Source organism: Onthophagus taurus, chromosome 1 (assembly GCF_036711975.1).
Source record: "Onthophagus taurus isolate NC chromosome 1, IU_Otau_3.0, whole genome shotgun sequence".
NCBI classification, from domain to species: domain Eukaryota; kingdom Metazoa; phylum Arthropoda; class Insecta; order Coleoptera; family Scarabaeidae; genus Onthophagus; species Onthophagus taurus.
In genome coordinates, this window is record NC_091966.1 from 26,836,445 (window position 1) to 26,854,706 (window position 18,262).

Genomic DNA, 18,262 nt, shown 5'->3' on the forward strand with positions numbered 1-18,262 from the left:
CCGGGTTAATTTCAGAGCGATAAAGTGTGTAATTACCGATTTGGAGTCCCCGGCTTGTTAGCTGCCGATTAGACGGGATAGGAGAGTTCGTCAATTTGGGATCGGGGGGCCGTGACGGCGCCCAACCCAAGCCAATAGCACGGAGGCAATTAGATTGATGGTGTTATAAAACGTTGAATAGAGACGTTTTCACCCGTTAGCTTTTAATTGACGAAAAGCGGTAGTTGGTGTCTTAATTTCCCTTATTAAGTTTTTTGTCGTGTTGCTAATTCGCCGTCAATCGTTTCTTATCGCGGGACGAATGGTAGGTGGGGGTTTATTACAAGAAATTATGGCGTGCCTTTATCTGTTTCTGTCGAGATTTAATTGCGAACCAATTTTGACAGAGAGATACACTTGAAACACTAATTACGATTTGAGTAAAAATGTGCATAGACGGTTCGCCACAGGTTCGCGAGAGAAATCACACGTGATCCCCATTGTCACGTTCACTCGACATGGCCGAACCCGCTAAATTGCGCCAATCTTTCGGTCTACGTGTACCTTGTCAGGGGTCACTCGATTAGCCACGGACCATGTAAGGTCAGACCGGCGAGATCATGACGAATCGTGTGTCGAATAGAGAGACACACTGACGATACAGAATATATGGAATTGTTACATGGGAACGAACGAACACCGCATCGTTGTCGTCTCCCGGCACAAGAAGATCCAGTTCTGGCTAAATGCCAGACGACATTATGACATTGAGGCTTCTCCGCGAGATCGAAGATGCGCCTCGTTCGATCCTTTCGCTCCATCCTCGCGCATAGGCATACTGCGCCAAGTTTTTTGCGAAATTCAAGGTTTTTTCGAACCGTGCATAATTACCATTACGGATAAACAAGTAATTATACCTCCGCGATCGTCCGGAAAAATGCCAGCCAGTTTACCCTTCCCCATTCACGGAATATCGAAGCACCGTTTTTTCTTTCATCTTTGTAATAGGCCTTCATCGTAATAACAACGTTTCGTCACTTTCGATTACTAAATATCGCGTTCTAATCTAGTTTCTATACAATGGCTTCATTTCTACATCATCACAAACTCCACTAAATCTTACTTAAAAACAACTTATAAACCGAACAACGATCTTAGTAAGTATAGCAAGTTATTAAATTTAGTATAAAATAATTTTTCAATTTTATAGCAGATATGATTATGTATATCTGGCATCCACGTAGTTTATGTCATACATGTTGCAATATAAATAGTTAACTTCAAGACTAACTCGATGAGTGTAAGAGATTACTTGATGTGTTAGATGAATGTTAATAGAAACCGAGTGACTACTGCTTTTAACGTTGTACCTTTTTCTAATGATAAACTGCCGACATTAACAAACACTTTCAATGAAATTTCAAGAACTTTGTATCTCTTATTTCCCACTTTATGGAATTTGGAGGTAAGCATGTAATATCCATGACAATGCTAAAGAATTTGTCTGTTTGGGTAACTACCTTGTAACTCAGCGATATAGCAGCTGAATGGAGTTCAAGGGGTCGTGGGATGAGTCCCACTCAGAAAACATTTTAGGATATTTACAAAGTTGACTCACTGCATTCTATGGGATTCATCCTCTCTTTTATCCAAATCTTCAACCTTATTGGAGACATTTGGAAATTTACCACGTGTTCTCTATTTTTGCCGTTGACATTGTCTGAGGAACATGCAAAACTTTCTATCCCAAACATCCCCACAATTTGGTTAGCTCAATGCTATGTTATAGGACTTGATATTGAAATGTTAGCCGACATTCAACTAATAACACCTTAATTCCTGTTTGTAATAGAAAACGATAGCTGATGCTAATATGTAATTTTATAAGGTTTGATCGTAGAATAATTTCTAATTGTATGGAAAATCGTTTCATGGCAAATAATGTATGGAATTTTTAGTTTGAAACCAGCGGGAAACAGTTTGACAGGCTTGTGCGAACAAGCCCATATACGTTTTTAAGTACAAAATTGCCACTGCTACGTAATGATTAGCACAATTGTTAGAGCTGATTCTATAGACTTGTCAGCCTAAGAAAATAAAAATTGTGTTGAAATCAATCAACAACTCATTGAATTAAGCAGTTAAATATAAAAACAGTTAAAAGTTTACAGTTAAAAATTCAAAAGGTCACACCTAGCAAATTAGAATAAATGAAAAACCATTGTAATGAAAAACTTGAAACCGTAAAGCGAATATTTAAATTTATGCAAAAGTTAAATTATAATAGCGTTAAAGATGAGAAACTGCTTTTTTTTTGTTACTGCTGACAATGGAGTTGATGTAGTCATTAAGAAAAAAGATATGTATGGTAATAAAACTAAACATTCTTATTTTACAGGTAAGAATGAAATCTCAATTAAAACGAAAACCGACTCGAATATATTGAAAACGTCAATGTAGAGCTATCAGAAGACGAAAGTAAAAAAAGTTATAGGGAACAAGATTAAAGGATAAAATCAACAGAACATCAATTGAAAAAAATGATAACCAAGACTGAGGAACAGAAAGGCAGAAGTAAACGAAATTGTAAAAATAGACACAATTAACAACAAAACATGGGAAGAATACTTTCAAAGCAGCGGTGGTCGAGTAGGGTACTCGATAAGGTGATTCTCCATTACTTTTTAGTCTCATTGTGGGCAAAATCATAAACAGTTTGAAAAACATGAATGGTTCTAAGATGGGAAAAGACAATTTGACTATCTTATGTTATGCAAACGATGTGGTACTAATTGCAGATGCTGAGGAAACCTGCACAGACAAATATCGATTCTCAAAAACGCCGAAAGGTATGATATACTAATATCTACAGAAAAAACAAAAAAATTATTAGACTTTAACTAAAACTAGAACCCTAAGCTAAACCCGAAACTTTCTAGTTCTTGTACTTTGTGTATTTGGTGGTTGAAACATCGAGTGAATAGAACAATTATAAAGCCTGAAGAAAATGAAACGATCACATCCAAAGAGCAGAAAAGACTAGGCTGATCAAGATAGAAGGCCAGTTGGGAGAAGACATTCTGAGAGCATTAAGGAAATGGAAAGAAAGTTACAATAATTCATTGTAATAACAACTATTCAGACATCACTTTCTCTGTATAGAAACTCAACTTTTGAATTTTTTTGAGATAAAACTATCACACATTGAACAGACCATTATGATCACGATAACCTTTTCGAAGGAGTTTCAACCGTATTTTGATATTATCTATTATACTAAACAATGCAGGTAATTGGAATTGTAGTGTATAGGTGGAAATCAAGGTGGATCTTTTAAAAATGAGTGCAGTGTACAGGCACTAGAAGTGCCAATATTGAAATAAAGGTTGGAAATCCGATTGAGAATTGATATTAAAAGAAACAGACTTGTGAAAGGTGTTAAGATAGAAGAGGAGGCCAAAAGAATTTTAACCCAAAATAGAAACATTTAAAAAAGACAGAAAAATGGAGTCGCACAGGACAATGATGGCTGGAAAAAGTTTATCTAATAGTGATAAGAGAACTTACATATTTCTGAAATTGTTTAGAACCAAATGTGAATGTTATTTATAAAGCTTGAGCAACCTCAACGTCGTTACAATTCTATCATTTTATCAGTAGAATTTGTCAAAACTTTCATCATTTTGCAGTATTTGCCGAAATAATGTCCTTATTCTTTGTATGGCCTGAAACAAAGAAAGAAACAAAGTTCTTCCTGTATCCATGTTGATAGAAGAAGTACTTCTCAGCACTTCGAACGCATTCGATAAAAATCGAAGAAATATAGAAACTCGAAAGTTTTAAAACTCTGACTGAAAAGTCCACGCAGCGAATAAATCCTTGCTCCAGGATAACTTGTCATAATAACTCTTGATATCAGGAACGGCTATAACACATCGCTATGGAACGAGGTTCCGCAAGCTTTGGTATAAGTTTTCTTCAACACCCATTTGTTTAATAAGGATATCAAACGATTCTTTCAATGATAGAGTAACGTGCAAGGTGACACAAGGTTTAGCACTCGGTTCAGAACTTTGAAACATCATTTATTTTGCTAATCATGGCGAATGTAAACCAGCTTGTTGCTTGTATGACATGAATAATTATGTTGAATAAAGCTTAGTTTAATCTAGTATTTCTTCAGTAATATTTGTCGTACTAATACCTTCAGAATATTTGATTTTATCCCACTCTTAACTTTCCCGCCATATTGTAAATGCTTTCTTTAAAAGAATTGGTTGTGTTAGTCTTAATATGGTACTTGTTCAATTACTGTCAATATTTCCTGTCTTTTCAATTTTTTCAATCTTTGTCAATTAAATGGTTTTATTTTTACATCATAGTCCAAACTGATTTAACATTTTTTTTATAAATATTTGGAAGTCCGTCAATGATTTTGCTGAGTTTTGCATATATATTTTTTATATGGTAGAAACATTTTTTGTTTCTATAATAATAATATCTATAATAAGTAGCAAACACTACTTATTTTTAATTTTGTATGTTAAATGCGTATGCCTAAGTGTTAATTTTTTAACTTTCTCAACTATGATTGAAGTTCTAAAGTCTATTTGATTCCCTAATACTTAAAATGTGTACGCAGTACTTGACGTGACGTCAATTTCGATTCTTGGATCGCTTTGAAGCTTACCGCTTCTGTAAACGTCACCGTAGAACCCATCGCGAACAATAGGCCTTAACGTCCGAAAGCGATACTCATGTTAAGACAATGCAAGAGAAGGATCGGATAACATATCTCACCTGGAGGGTGCACGAGGCGCTGCTTAATTGAAACCTTTTGTTCGCCCTGTCACTTTCGGGAACCTTTTCATCTCTCGAGAAGAGGCGCGTCCGCGCCTGACACCGGCCCACATTTCTTTTGTGTCGAGCAGCATCTACGGTGCCGTGACGTGATACACATTTCGGGGCCCCGTTCATATGCTAAACGCCGCGTGCTGTTGAAAATTTGGACTTGACGCCCATTGTTATTTAATTAGGACTGATTTAAATCGCCAGATCAAAGATATTGAGATTTTATGTGGTCTTTTTTCATTCTATATTAATGCTGTATCATTGAAGAAGAAGGCATAGGTGTCAAATTTGATGTAGTGAATAAGGAGACATTGTGGGATTAAACATATTAAATCGAATTTTCTTGATTTTCAGTTCAATATTAAATTTGATTTAATTCATCGAATTTATGAAAATTTATTTTCGATTAATAATATGATGTTAAGGCAGGTTCTTTAAATGTTAATCCACCTTCAATTTAGTCTTCACTGACGCAACAGCAAAATCGTCGGCTGTCTAACGTCTGACAGATCGTCGTCGGTTGGAAATTAATAGCGCGCTCAGAACAGTATCTATAAGGTTAATTGTATGCAATAATAGAGTATGCTAATCGTATAGTTTTTTAAAAAAGTTCCCTTTAATCGGTATAAATTAAAACGTTTATCACCGATCGTTAGCATAAAGGGGACGCCTTTATTGTTCTGTGGAACGCCTTGTCAGTCCTGGCAAAATGTCAGTGCGCAAACCAATTAGCGATTTGCGTCAATCCGACGATGTACAGGTGAAGCGTCGACGTTGTCGGCACCGTTTAATAAATGTAAAAAATAAATAATTGTGGGCGAACGCATACGTTTTCATAATATCATTAATGATTTATACCACGAGTTATTGTACAGGTGACAGATTACACGTCCTCGAACACAATGCAAAAGATCGAGTTGACAAAACGATTTTTCTCTTTTTCGCTTCACGAACCGGTCATCCCGACGGTTTTCTTTTCGCCTAAGTAGGTGTTACACAAGAGCGATTCTCTGGTCGCACCTTAAGTGGTGATTTATCAACCTCTAATTTCACCCGCTACGGCATGAACGCGGCCGATAAGGATATGCTAATATGGGCAGGATACACTTATTACGCGCGCCGTAAATAACTTTCTAAAACGATCCTGGGTTATTCCTTATTTATTTAATAAGCGGTTATGAATTATGCGTCGCCACCCTGACTTGTTGGACTATCCACATTGTCACCAGATAAAAGCACAGAGACAACGCAGACACGCACCACGTGGCGCGTGCGTAAATGAGTCTCAAAAGATTTATGAATGACTACGACATGTATGAATACGTATGTAAATAACATATGTTTAAAGGGTGTTTTTTAATACAATTTATCATCATTTATGTCATGGGAGATGTTTTTATTTTTATTTCTCTTTAGTAGTGTCTAGTCAAAAAAATAGTGAAATTTTTAAGCCATCGTTATATCAGAAATTTTAATGAAGCTATAAAAGTTATACGAGGTTTGTAGAAAAAAAGTGTCAACGTTTATTCGTACATATATCATTTAAGATGTGTTCGGAGAACGATTGCTGATTGATTGTTCACTGTATCGAATGTCAATTAGATTGTGTCTGCGGTAGACGAAGATGTAATTATTGTAACTGCGTCATATGTTCGCAGTATTTCACTGGCAGATTTCTAACTAAAAGAAAACCGTCACAAATATTTATTATTTAGGCTAATTACTCCGACAAAATAACAAATTACGGTCCACAATTTACTTTCAAATCAAATTATTTTGTTTAAGTTTTAATAAAAGTAACATATAGGTTAAGTAATCTATAGCATAAGATAAAAATATAATAAGACAATCATTCATTATTTTTATTACTCTACGTTCATTATTTTTAATATGCCTTGATAGTCACCGTTGAATGTTATTACGGAGATCGATCTTTTGCTAATTGATGGCAGGCATCTCTTAAACTTGATGGATGTGAGAACGTAAGGGGAGCAAAGATAGAGTCCGATCACTATCCTGTTGGGGCCCGATTACATGACAGAGTCTCCAACATTAAGAAAGCAACAGAGGAGCGCCAAAAGAAATTTAATATTGCACCCTTAGAGACGATACCTCATTTAAGGTTGAAGAAAGGCAGTACAATTAAAAATATGTGGGAACCTTGCAAAACACTAAAACGCAGGTAGTCGAAGCAAAAGTGGGGATATGAGAAATCACAGGCCAGAAATGAATGGTTTGACGAAGAGTGCCAAGAGGTCACAGACCAGAAAAGTAAAACATATCGAAAGATGCGCAAAGAGAGAAGCTGAGAAAGCATATAGAAAGCTGAGAAGACAGGAAAAACAGATTCATAGAAGGAAAAAGAGAGACTGGAAACAGAGAAATACAAGAGCTGGAAATAGTCCAAAATCAAGCCAAAAATGGGAAATTTTATAAAAAGGTTAATGCCATGAAGAGTTTAACATGTGTATGAGCAAACAGCGAAGCGTACTCAATCACCAGAACGGTGGGAAGGTTATGGAGTAGGTATATAGTGGTCCAACATTTTTTGGAATTTTTGCAAACGAAAAGAGAACAACCGGTGGTTGGTATACATCGAAATCCTCAATAAAACTAATGTTGAGTAACCCAATATAGATAATAGAAGAAGTGCAATAAAAAAGCTACGTAACCATAAGTCTTTGGAATGGGATAAAATAAGTGCAGAACTTATCAAGACTGGTGGAGAATTTCTAGAAAAAGCGATTTTCGACAATCGAAAATATGGCACGAGAAACGGATGTCAGATGACTGACACATTGGAATAGTATGCCCAATACATAAGAAGGAGGGCGAAAAAAGACGTACTAACTATAGAGGGATAACGCTCTTGAATACGGCGTCTAAAATATAGTAGTGAGATCCATCTGGACCTGGGGATGGACACTGTCAGCCAGACGATCAACAAATTTGCCAAGAGCCATGAACAGCGGCTCTTAGACTACGTGAATATTGAGGCCATCCAGCTCCTCGACAACACCAACCAGACAAGAAGAGTCAAGAGAACGAAACCTTTTGAACTAGTTGTTTGAGTGCTAAGTGTAAAAGCAGAGCAAAGTGCGAGATTATGCATGTTTAGTGAAGGTGTTTATTTTTATTAGTACTATCTAAGAAACTTCTACTGAGTAAGACCCCTAATTTTAAGGTACTCGTAGTAGGTTAGGTTGGAATAAAATTGTTAATTGATCGTATTAATGATCAGATCACAATAATAATGAAACCTTATTGTTTTATTAAAAAAAATCTTTCGTGATGAGTATGATTTGTTATTCCATTTATTAAGCCTAAGTAAAGTGAAGTACTCCATGATATGATCTACTCAAGACCTACTACCACATGCGGTGTCATCCTGAACATCTTGATTTTACAAATAATTTTATTGTTTTCTTTATTTATTACTTTTCGCTATCGCTTTCGACCAATTTTATTTTAGACTATTCCGTTAGATTTGATGACATTGAAATTGGTTTGTTTTATTTTTTCAATATACATATGTCAGTTTATATTCTTCTAAATTTTCGTTTAAATGATCGAATTGAAATTAAAATCAAATTAAAATCATAAATCAATGGATGAGAAAATAGACATCTATTGTTTTCTTGTTTAATATCCAATTTATATAGCAGCTACTTTTAATTTTAAGTTTAGTATTGTTCTATAATTGGTATATCTGTTGGGCAATAAACATTATTATTATTATTGGTACTAACTCTCGAATATAATGGTAAATCAATGTGTGATTGGTATTGCATTTTACAAGAATATCTTCTTTTCAAATATATTTCTTTTAACAATTAGGTCTGATGACTCCTCTTGAACAGCTGTTTATTGATGAATAAATTCATTAATATTAACCGAATTATTAAAAGTTTGTTGATTTTCTACTCTTATTCAGCGGTTTTGACATATTCATCAAAATCAATACAATCAGATTTAACATTTAATTGTTGAAAATATACCCTATATGACTTAGGTAGAAGATGATTTCATGAACGAGGAAGTCACGATACTTGAAAATATCCACGCTGTGACGTTTACTAGACTCATTCAAATCAGCATACATTTTGTCTGCTTATCAGTTTTTTAGTGCAAGCCTTATTGGTAATGGAAGTTCAAAATAAACGCGTACGATGGTGGGAGTAACCGATATGATAAAAGTATAACAATAACAAGATCTGTTTTAAATAATCCTGTAATTAATAATTTCCACTTCTATCCTAACTAACACACCACATTGTTTTCTGCTGGTTTACAATTTTGTATTAAATTTGCAACCAGCACAGCGTCACATAACTAATTATGTGACGCGGTTTATCTGCAATGAAATAAACAATATGAGCAAATACAACCAAAATATTTTGCCAAAAAAAACATATTAATGTGAAAACCAGAAGAATTAGCTAATATTGGTCAAGTCTTATAGGTCTTATATAATACAATTGTTTTCTCCGAAAAGATGATAAAAATGTACCTAGTTTCAGAGCTGGTCTCTGAAACTAACGTCTGTTGCTACAATTCGTACTACAATTCGTTGATGAAAGGATTCACGGGAGCAACGCCTGAAACTGTTCATCACAACGTGATGAGCTTTTGCCAACTGATTACAATGTTCAAACTTTTAGATGATATGCGCCATAAATGTCAGGGTGAACGTGGTTGTATTAATATTTTTATTGCAAACATAATGTCGCTTTACGTATCCACTTTCAAAACAGATAAAAATTGAGATTATTCTATGAAATGTTTTTCCATATATAATTAGTGTTACGCACTATAGATAACGCTATGGCATAGTAAGGTCAACGTTATTTCGCAGTAACACAGTGAGTTACGATAGAATTTCACCTCTTGATACGTCGTATTTTCTTCCATACTGCGCAAAACAAAAAAAGACCAAAAATCTTATTAGATATAAAACTTCTTACTTTTTATATTAAACTTTACCATTGGTTGAGAGAAATAAAGTGGAGCAGCTAAGATCAACTGGTGAATATAATAAAAGATCGCCGAGACGATCACGTATTATTGGCAATAGGAGAATTCACAAGTTTTTGTATATCTCATGAACCAGTGAATTAGGGTTTAATATATAGAATAGTTCATTTAAGTTAAAATGCAGCTCGAATAGTGTTAATAAGTTGCATTTTTTTTCTAGATTACATACGAGTACATATCAAAAATTGAATTTTGTCTGTTTGAATAACGAAAGCTCGAACACACAAATTGTTTTCAAAACATGATATAACAAATTTCCCAGTTAACCAATTCTTGTTAAATAAATGTATAGTAGAAATTTATATTCTTTTGTACTGTTGATTGCAGATAGGTTATTGTTACACCTTCCAATCTGACTTTTATTATAATTAATGATCACTAATTACTAGAAATCTTAATAGTTGTATGCCTGAAGATCAAATGATTGATCGAAACCGGTAGTACAAGAACAATAAATATTACATCATAAAATATATCTATTACATTTCGTTTTCTCTTTATTTATTTCTCGCCGCATACCTATAGGGAATTTCATTAAAATTATAAATTACTCTTAAACCAGTTGATACAAAATATTTAAAAAAATTCTGTTTCATTCTTGCTATAGATAATAATAATCATGTAAGCAATAAAGATTTTTGTAATTGAAGCTCGTTTCGCAGAACAATCGATCCGGCGAATCAACCGCTCGCAAACCATATTGGAGATGACGTTCTAATATTTGTGATAACCATCGTATAAGGGGAGAGGAGGCGGCTTCTTCCCGACTATTTAGTGAAATGCCTGTAATCGTACACCCATTACTTAAGAACGTGTAATCACGCATCTTTTGGGGCGTTCTTAATGTAATGATACACGGCCACACAGAGGGATACGCTTCATATTCGACCTGAGAGAGCGACCAGTGCCGACAAAGAGGCGCTCCTCGCTCGATCGTGCGAGGAAACGAAAAAAGAGTGGAAAAAGATTACGACCGGGGATATATCCGCGGGTTCTTCTTCGCAGAATATCCCCTTCATCTAAACCGGGTCACCTATGCCGGTCTCGCTTACATCGGTTTTCCTATACAACATTGATATACGATTAAAAAGCAGATGAATATAGATCGAACCCGATACTGTAACGATTTCGCAACAACCATTGTGAGCAATGGACGTGATCGTTCAATGGAAAACGGTCCGTAGTTGTTGCGGCATTATGTACACGGTTGCGTTAGTGTGCACAGGTCGGCATCCGCACTATTCGATTGTTCTCGCGATGATCTACATTGATTATTGCAATTAACACGAGGACGACCGAAAGGTCAAATCATTACTTTCAATGATACTGGATATGGTCGGGTTGGTCATAAATCCTCTATTACGGAGGAGATCGTGGTGAGGACGTACTGAAAGGCTGCCTGCCTCTGTGTGTTACTGCCTGCTTTTCTAAACCAACATCTCCAAGAACGAGATGTGTAATGCATGGAATGTAGCTGCGTGATACTATTATCGCCGTTTGTCAATGCTTCAACCTTAGAATGTCACAACGTCTCACTGAAACGTGACCTCCTGTTATCGACAACGGTTTTATTTAGAATTGAGACCTTAAATTGTTTATGATTATCGTGCAATTTCCTATGACATGGAATTCAATCTTAAATTCTTATGTGACCATCAAATTTATAGTCTTTGAATCCTTATACGATCAACATAAATTACGTACCTGTTTCTTACATTAACTGTGACATTTAAAAATACTTTTCAAATTTAATTTAAATTTGATAATTTGTCGTTTTGAAACGCTTTCACTTTTATTCCGTTTTAAAAAATATCTTTTAATGAATCTCTTTAATAAATGGTCTATTTGAGATACATTGTTTAAATGTGTTTGAAATTATCAATCGATCTAATTCTTATAAATGATGAATCATTATAGATTCCAAAGAATCGATCAACGATGCATGCAACACGATCATTCTAAATATAGCACAACAATATGTTAAAGCGAAAATATCCAATAAAACAATAATTACTCATCTATTTATAAGACCGTATAATAGAGGCAATTAAAAAATGATTAAATGCCTAATGAAAACGTAATGCAACTGGCGAGTACCGTCGTGGCTTACATCATGACGCAGCGTCGTAGCAGGTTCATAATATTTTTTTTGCAAAAGACTTATCCTTCTGCGGTCTACTTCCTGGTCTTAAAGAAAAAGGATTAATAATATAAACAGTCGTTAGCGCGCGAGGTTCGTTTAGATCCCCGACAAAAGAACGGTGACGGACGTGTTAGCGTGATGCAACGCGATGAGCAAATACACCTGATGATATCATTAGCTCGTCCTCCTATAGAAATCGATTTGTTTCTTCATTTATTTTATTAACTCACTTTTGCGGCGAAGAGGAAATACGCCTTTGGTTGACCCTGAGCGGGCAATTCGTTGAATGCGCATTCTTCTTTGCCTGTGTTTTAACACACCAAACGAAATCGTTTATTGTCCAGGAAGTCAATTATTGCGTTTTGATTGTTGCATGGTTTTACAGGCTAAATCGAAAATTAATTGAAAGTTTGTCACTACATTATGTTGAAATTGACCTTCAAAATTCTTATAAAGATCCTATCACATGTTATTAGTTATTATTACATCTATGTTCGAATGAAATTATGTTATAACTAAAAAAATTTGAATAAAGTTATAATATAAATCATTTAAAAATACAAGAAAATATTTGTTAATACTTTTTCATCTCGTGACGTTAATTAAAAACTCAACAAATCAACCAATACTAATTATGACGTCCTCAACTTCATTAATTAGCCCGACTTTAAAGAACGTTCTCCGGGTACGTCCCGTTTTGTGTATTCATCGTCTGTTAATCTATTGGCCTTGATGCGAACGAAAAATAAATAAAGAGCGCGATCGACGACGTCACGTTTCGACCTGGCGCGATTAATTAAAATATAACATTCGGAGCGTGAAGATAACGCAGTTAGAGGATCGATTGTGAGGACCCCGGAGCACGAAAAAGGCCAACAAGGCCGCTTCTTCGAGCGCCAGGTTCCGTGATTAATGACAACTTTAAATGGCTATTAGGCGCTTGAGAACTTCATTTTCGGCGGTCGTTACAGTAATGAGCCCGCAAAGTCGTCCGTATGTGATGGATGGCATTGGAATAATTGTGGTGTAACGGTTACAAAAGTCAATCGAATTTTGGCTTCTGATAATAATTTATTCAAAATTCTATTTATTTTGTAATAGAAGAGAAGTTATACATACATTTCGTGAATGGCAAAACTTATGACCCCAATTAGTTTATTTCGATGTTGTAAATACAGTATTAAGAATCTACCATTGTATCCTTTTGAAATAATTTTTGTGACAATCTAAGTCTCTTATGGTTTTTGGAACAGGGTGCCCACGATTTGCACACCTTTTCGCAAGTGCCCTAGCCGCAGCAGTTGCAATATCAACTAATACTATTAACATATCAACGTAATTTCGATTACAGTAGTAAACTCAGTGTTGTGTACTCCATTTGCTATGATTCCGAACACTATCTAGTTCATGTAAAATGTAGGTGCAGAATTAACTGCAAAATACAACAGAAAACGCATAAGCAGGAGAAACTTAATCTAAAGAGATCGAAGGAACCAATTATACGGGAGAAGCTGAGGGAGGAAATAGACAGATGATTACGTGAGGAAGGCGATGGGATACGATCGTTGGATAGAGAATAGAATGGAATGAAGACAGTGATGGTAGGGGCGGCAAACGAGCGAGAGAGAAGGAAACCATTTAAGGAGGTAAGGAGATCCGCTGACAGAATCTGTAGACGAAAGAAGAAGGTATGACGATGACCAAATTTCAAGGATAACAATACAATAAATGCATATAGATTTATAAAACAATTAATACACGGATATGAACCCAATACGAAAGTCTGTAGAGATCAAACAGAAAAACGGAGAGGATCTTTTAATCTGCCTATTGACACAATCTACTCCAAAATATATGGCAAGAGGAAGTGATACCATCAGAGTGTTAAAATTATCGTGTAAGAATAACCGTGGAACATCTCTCTTGAAAAATGGATATAAAATATTTACATACATAGAAAATAATAGAAGAGTATAAAGCAGGATTTCGGAAAGAAAGATCCACCATAGATGAACTATCTACAGTATGGACTGTTTGAAAATATGACGTTGATGTGTATAATATACTTGTAGATTTTCGCGAGGCAAATAATTCCATTATCTGGGAGTACCGGCTACTGAGTGAGTTTAAGATATCAGTGAAGAAATACGATAAAACTTGTAAGATTGATACGAGCAACATTAAGTAATACACAACCCTGCATACCCACTGAAGGGAGTAAAAACGTTCAATATTCCCAAGGAGATGGGCTGGCACCAACGTAGATTTTTGTAGTATTAAACAAATCAGTACAGATAATCAGCGGTGGTTTATACTATTAACATCTAAAGAAGGGATGCAGAAGTGGAAAAGCCGGTGGGCCGAAAACAAATACAGAGAAAACGAAAATAATGATGAAGATTAAGGCTGAGTCGTAGGTGGTAACACGGAGAATGACATAGAGGTGGTCTCGCACATCTTATCTCGTGTATAGGGTAGTCAGACTGGGGGGATATGAAGAAGAGTACTGCTGACCAAAAGATTACTTCAACGTTTGCTTTGCAATAGCCCATAAATGGAACATAATGTCCCAAATCTATAAAACACTTTTAAGACCTATAATGATATATTGCTGTGAGACTTGGACACTAAATCGGAAATTGGCAAACAGCATAAACGTCTTCGAGAGGAAGATCCTGAAAAGGAATACGGAACCAATATATGAGAAATATATGAAGAATAAAATATCACCACGAACTATGCAGCTACTATAAGGAGCCAATGCTCTCAGAGTACATCAAGATACAGAGATTGCAATGGACATGATGAAGGAGGGAAGGATACTGAAGCAACCGCTTATCAGCAGGATGGAAGGAGCGGGACCTAGGGAAATGCCGACAACAAGATGGGAGGGCGAGACTGACTGGGATACCAGGGATATGCTTAGGTCTAGAAACTGGAAGTGATTGTAATGAGCAGGACATATGGTTAGGATGAAAGAGGGAAGGATACCGAACTAACCCCAAGAATATACTTGAGTCCAGATGCTGGATGAGGGAGGTCAGGAAGATGAATATACCCTCATTACATCACCAAACCGAAATATATTTCTTACAAAACCATTTCAATAGAAATCTCCCTATATTTAACATTATGTCGTTCTTCTCCTCTAATTCGAAATTTACAGTATCAAGTTTACTTTATTACTTAATAATAATCTTGGCCAAGGTGAATTTAGTGTGTATACGTCATTAAATGTAGTCCCCACATTTAAGGGCATATGTGTTGGCCAGATTGGTCGTAATATTATAGAGTAAGTTGATAGTTTGACAGTAAATGTTTTTCTTCTGATTATTTTTTTACATCTTTTTTTATAAAAATATTACTAAATGTGTTTCTCCTCTTTATCAATGAAATGGTTAATTGCAACCATCATTTCTTTTTACTCGTAATTTCTTTCACAAGAGAAAAATCAACTATTTAATAAGTTTTCTGATATCCCTCGATTTTTATGAGCTTTGCACAAGTTCTGCTGCTTCAAGAGAATATTTTAACTCATACATTATTAATATCTTCAGACCTCAGCCTGACTGGTGGCTAAATATGACAAATTGGGCATCAGAAACGAGTTGAGGACTATGGAAATTACACAATTTTTTTAATCGTTTCTTTTTCTCGTGGCCCATTTTATTGGACATCAGGACTTGGTCGAAAGGATTCTCTAAACCAGTATTGCAAAACAACTTTTTGTAAAGTACCTAAACTAAGTCGCCAACAAACTTATAAATTATTCTACATAAAATTTTATATGAAAATCAAAGAAAAGTCTTAAGGTTTCCTGGTACTACTGCTAAATGCATATTTTTCTTTCTTTTTTGAAAAGATATAGGAGATGGATCATACAAAGAATTTATTGTTATGAGAAGAAAAGGTATCGTCTGATAACTCAACAATTTCAGATAGATCTGCTTCTATATTTGTCTTGACAAATATTGCTAAAATAATGTAATTAAAAATAAGAGTAAAAAAATGTCCATTTAAATGGCAATCTCAATTTTACATATCCTTCTAAGAATATTAGCTTTCACTTTAAAACTAATTAAAATTAACTATAACTAAAAGAACTTACTTTTAAAGTTGCATGCTTAAACGCGGATATTTTATAACCTGTACAAACACCTTTAATTGACCCAAATCTTTACAGATGTTACTGGTAGGTATTTATCATAATTCCATTTAAATGAACAACGCGGTTTTACTCTAAAAAAGACGTTCATAAGAAAATTAAAACCAAAAGCCTGAATTTTCATTTAAATGGACGCTGAGTTTGAAGGGATTAAGACGATATAATTTGCTTCGTCTCGCTTCTTAACATCACAGTACTCTGATTAATGGTAATAATTAAGAATAAGTAAAAAAAGTTCAATATGAACCTAGAACAACGATGAAAATGGGGTAAACCAAGAATCCAGTGGGCAGAAGTATTAAAGGCGGTGGCATTGAAAAGGAAGAAAAGTATCGCCGGGAATACGAAGATTGGCTAGAGATGGGAACCTACAGAAGATGGATCCGAGGCTCAACACCATAAGGTAGAATAGACATTAGAGTACCTACTGGAAAACGCGTAGAAAAACCTTCATTGTCACAAGAGTACAAGGATTCTCAAAAATACCGAAGTTTGCCTTTCGACTTAACAATGCCGTTTTCAACAATAATAGTTATAATGTTTGATTAAAAGTTACTCACTATTCTTGAAAAGTCCCAAAAAAGTGGAAATTCCAAAATAACATTTTTGATTGAAACGTCAGCATTTAATTGCACCTTTTAACGTTCTAGTGTATAATTAAACTATTCAGAACAGTTAAAAATGATGTTAATTTTTTTTGCATTTTAGACATAAAAATGGTAAATCCCATTTTTAAGCATTTCAAAAACTGATAACCTTCAGCACTCTCCTTGAATAGAATTAAGATTACATTTATTTAGAATTGTTTATTTCATTTTTCATTGAGAATTAAAAATTGATCACGTAATAAATTTGACAAATCGTGAGAATTCACCTTAAGAATAATTATTACAAAACTTGTAATAATGTTGTTGTGTACTTAGACTGTTATTATTAATTGTTTTAAAACGTCGGGACGAACTGTTGCGTCAAGGCACGGATATTTCTCATACAAGATACCATCATAACCGTGAAAGTGCAATAGTAACCTTGGACTAGTTCCCTGTAATTCCCTGGTTCACCTGTAATAGCGGCACGCATCGGTTATTGCGGCGTCTCCCATTGAATAGGAGACATAAAACTCGTTATTTTGCTTTGATGAAAAGAATACCAAAGAAACCGAGGAAAAAAACGTTGATTGTCTCTCCTATTGCTTACATTACCATTGACATTCACCGTTCAACCGCTCAATAACTCCGTTAATATCTTTATTATAGTTACGTTTCGGTTACGTAAAACAGTGCGGGAGAGTAAAAAAAATAGAATGTGTGTGAATCGGAACGGTTTTTTTAAAGTAGTCCAAGTGTAACCGTGCAAGGTCTTGCAAACTATTTTTTTTTGTTAAAATCGTTTGCTCATCGTCTTGTCTCACTTTGTTATGCCTTTTCTTCGTGACCGAAAACGCGAAGTCCAGACGTGCCGACTATTAAAGAGTTGTTTATTCTTAATTAGTCCTACTTAGCGGGTACCGAATGCGAACCGTTTTCACCGAACTCATAACATCCGTCCGCAAATTTGCATAATTCGCAGATCTAGATTGGCGCGCAAGGTCGTCCCGGTGAGAATTGTTTGCGAAATCGTTTTCGAGACTGACAATCAGAACGATCGGTTAAATCTTTGATGCTGAATCATCTTTTTTTCACAGGAAAAAAAAAGATGAATGAATGTTAGTCGTGATTAAATAATCATTCTTTGAACTAATCTAAAATGATTCTGAATAGAAATGAATAAAAATATTAATTGCTTTTTATAACAACGATGTGGAAGGAAGTTCTAAAAGGAACGTCCACACTCACGCGGCTGTCATAGCCAAGAAGTCGTAGGCGGTTGTGAGCAACGTGAGATATGTTCCCATTAAGATTCAATCGTGAATGAAACTCGACCGACAAGTGATTCATAAATCCCCTGCTCTGGCCCAAAGGTGAATAATTACGGCGTTTTGAAATTTATGCACCCTCGGTCTTAACCATTAGCTATAACGCTACAGTTTCACCTCCACAAATTAAAAGACCCATTACTTACTAAGCTTATATTTCTTGTACACGAGCATA

General features: G+C 35.2%; 1 long non-coding RNA gene across 1 annotated transcript; it reads left to right on the plus strand.

The window, feature by feature from the left end:
- The first annotated feature begins 984 nt into the window (after positions 1-984).
- Positions 985-4,148, plus strand: LOC139432066 (uncharacterized). The gene is made up of 2 exons (XR_011642022.1): positions 985-1,136; positions 2,378-4,148. It is a non-coding gene; the product is annotated as an uncharacterized lncRNA (long non-coding RNA).
- Positions 4,149-18,262: the final 14,114 nt, after the last annotated feature.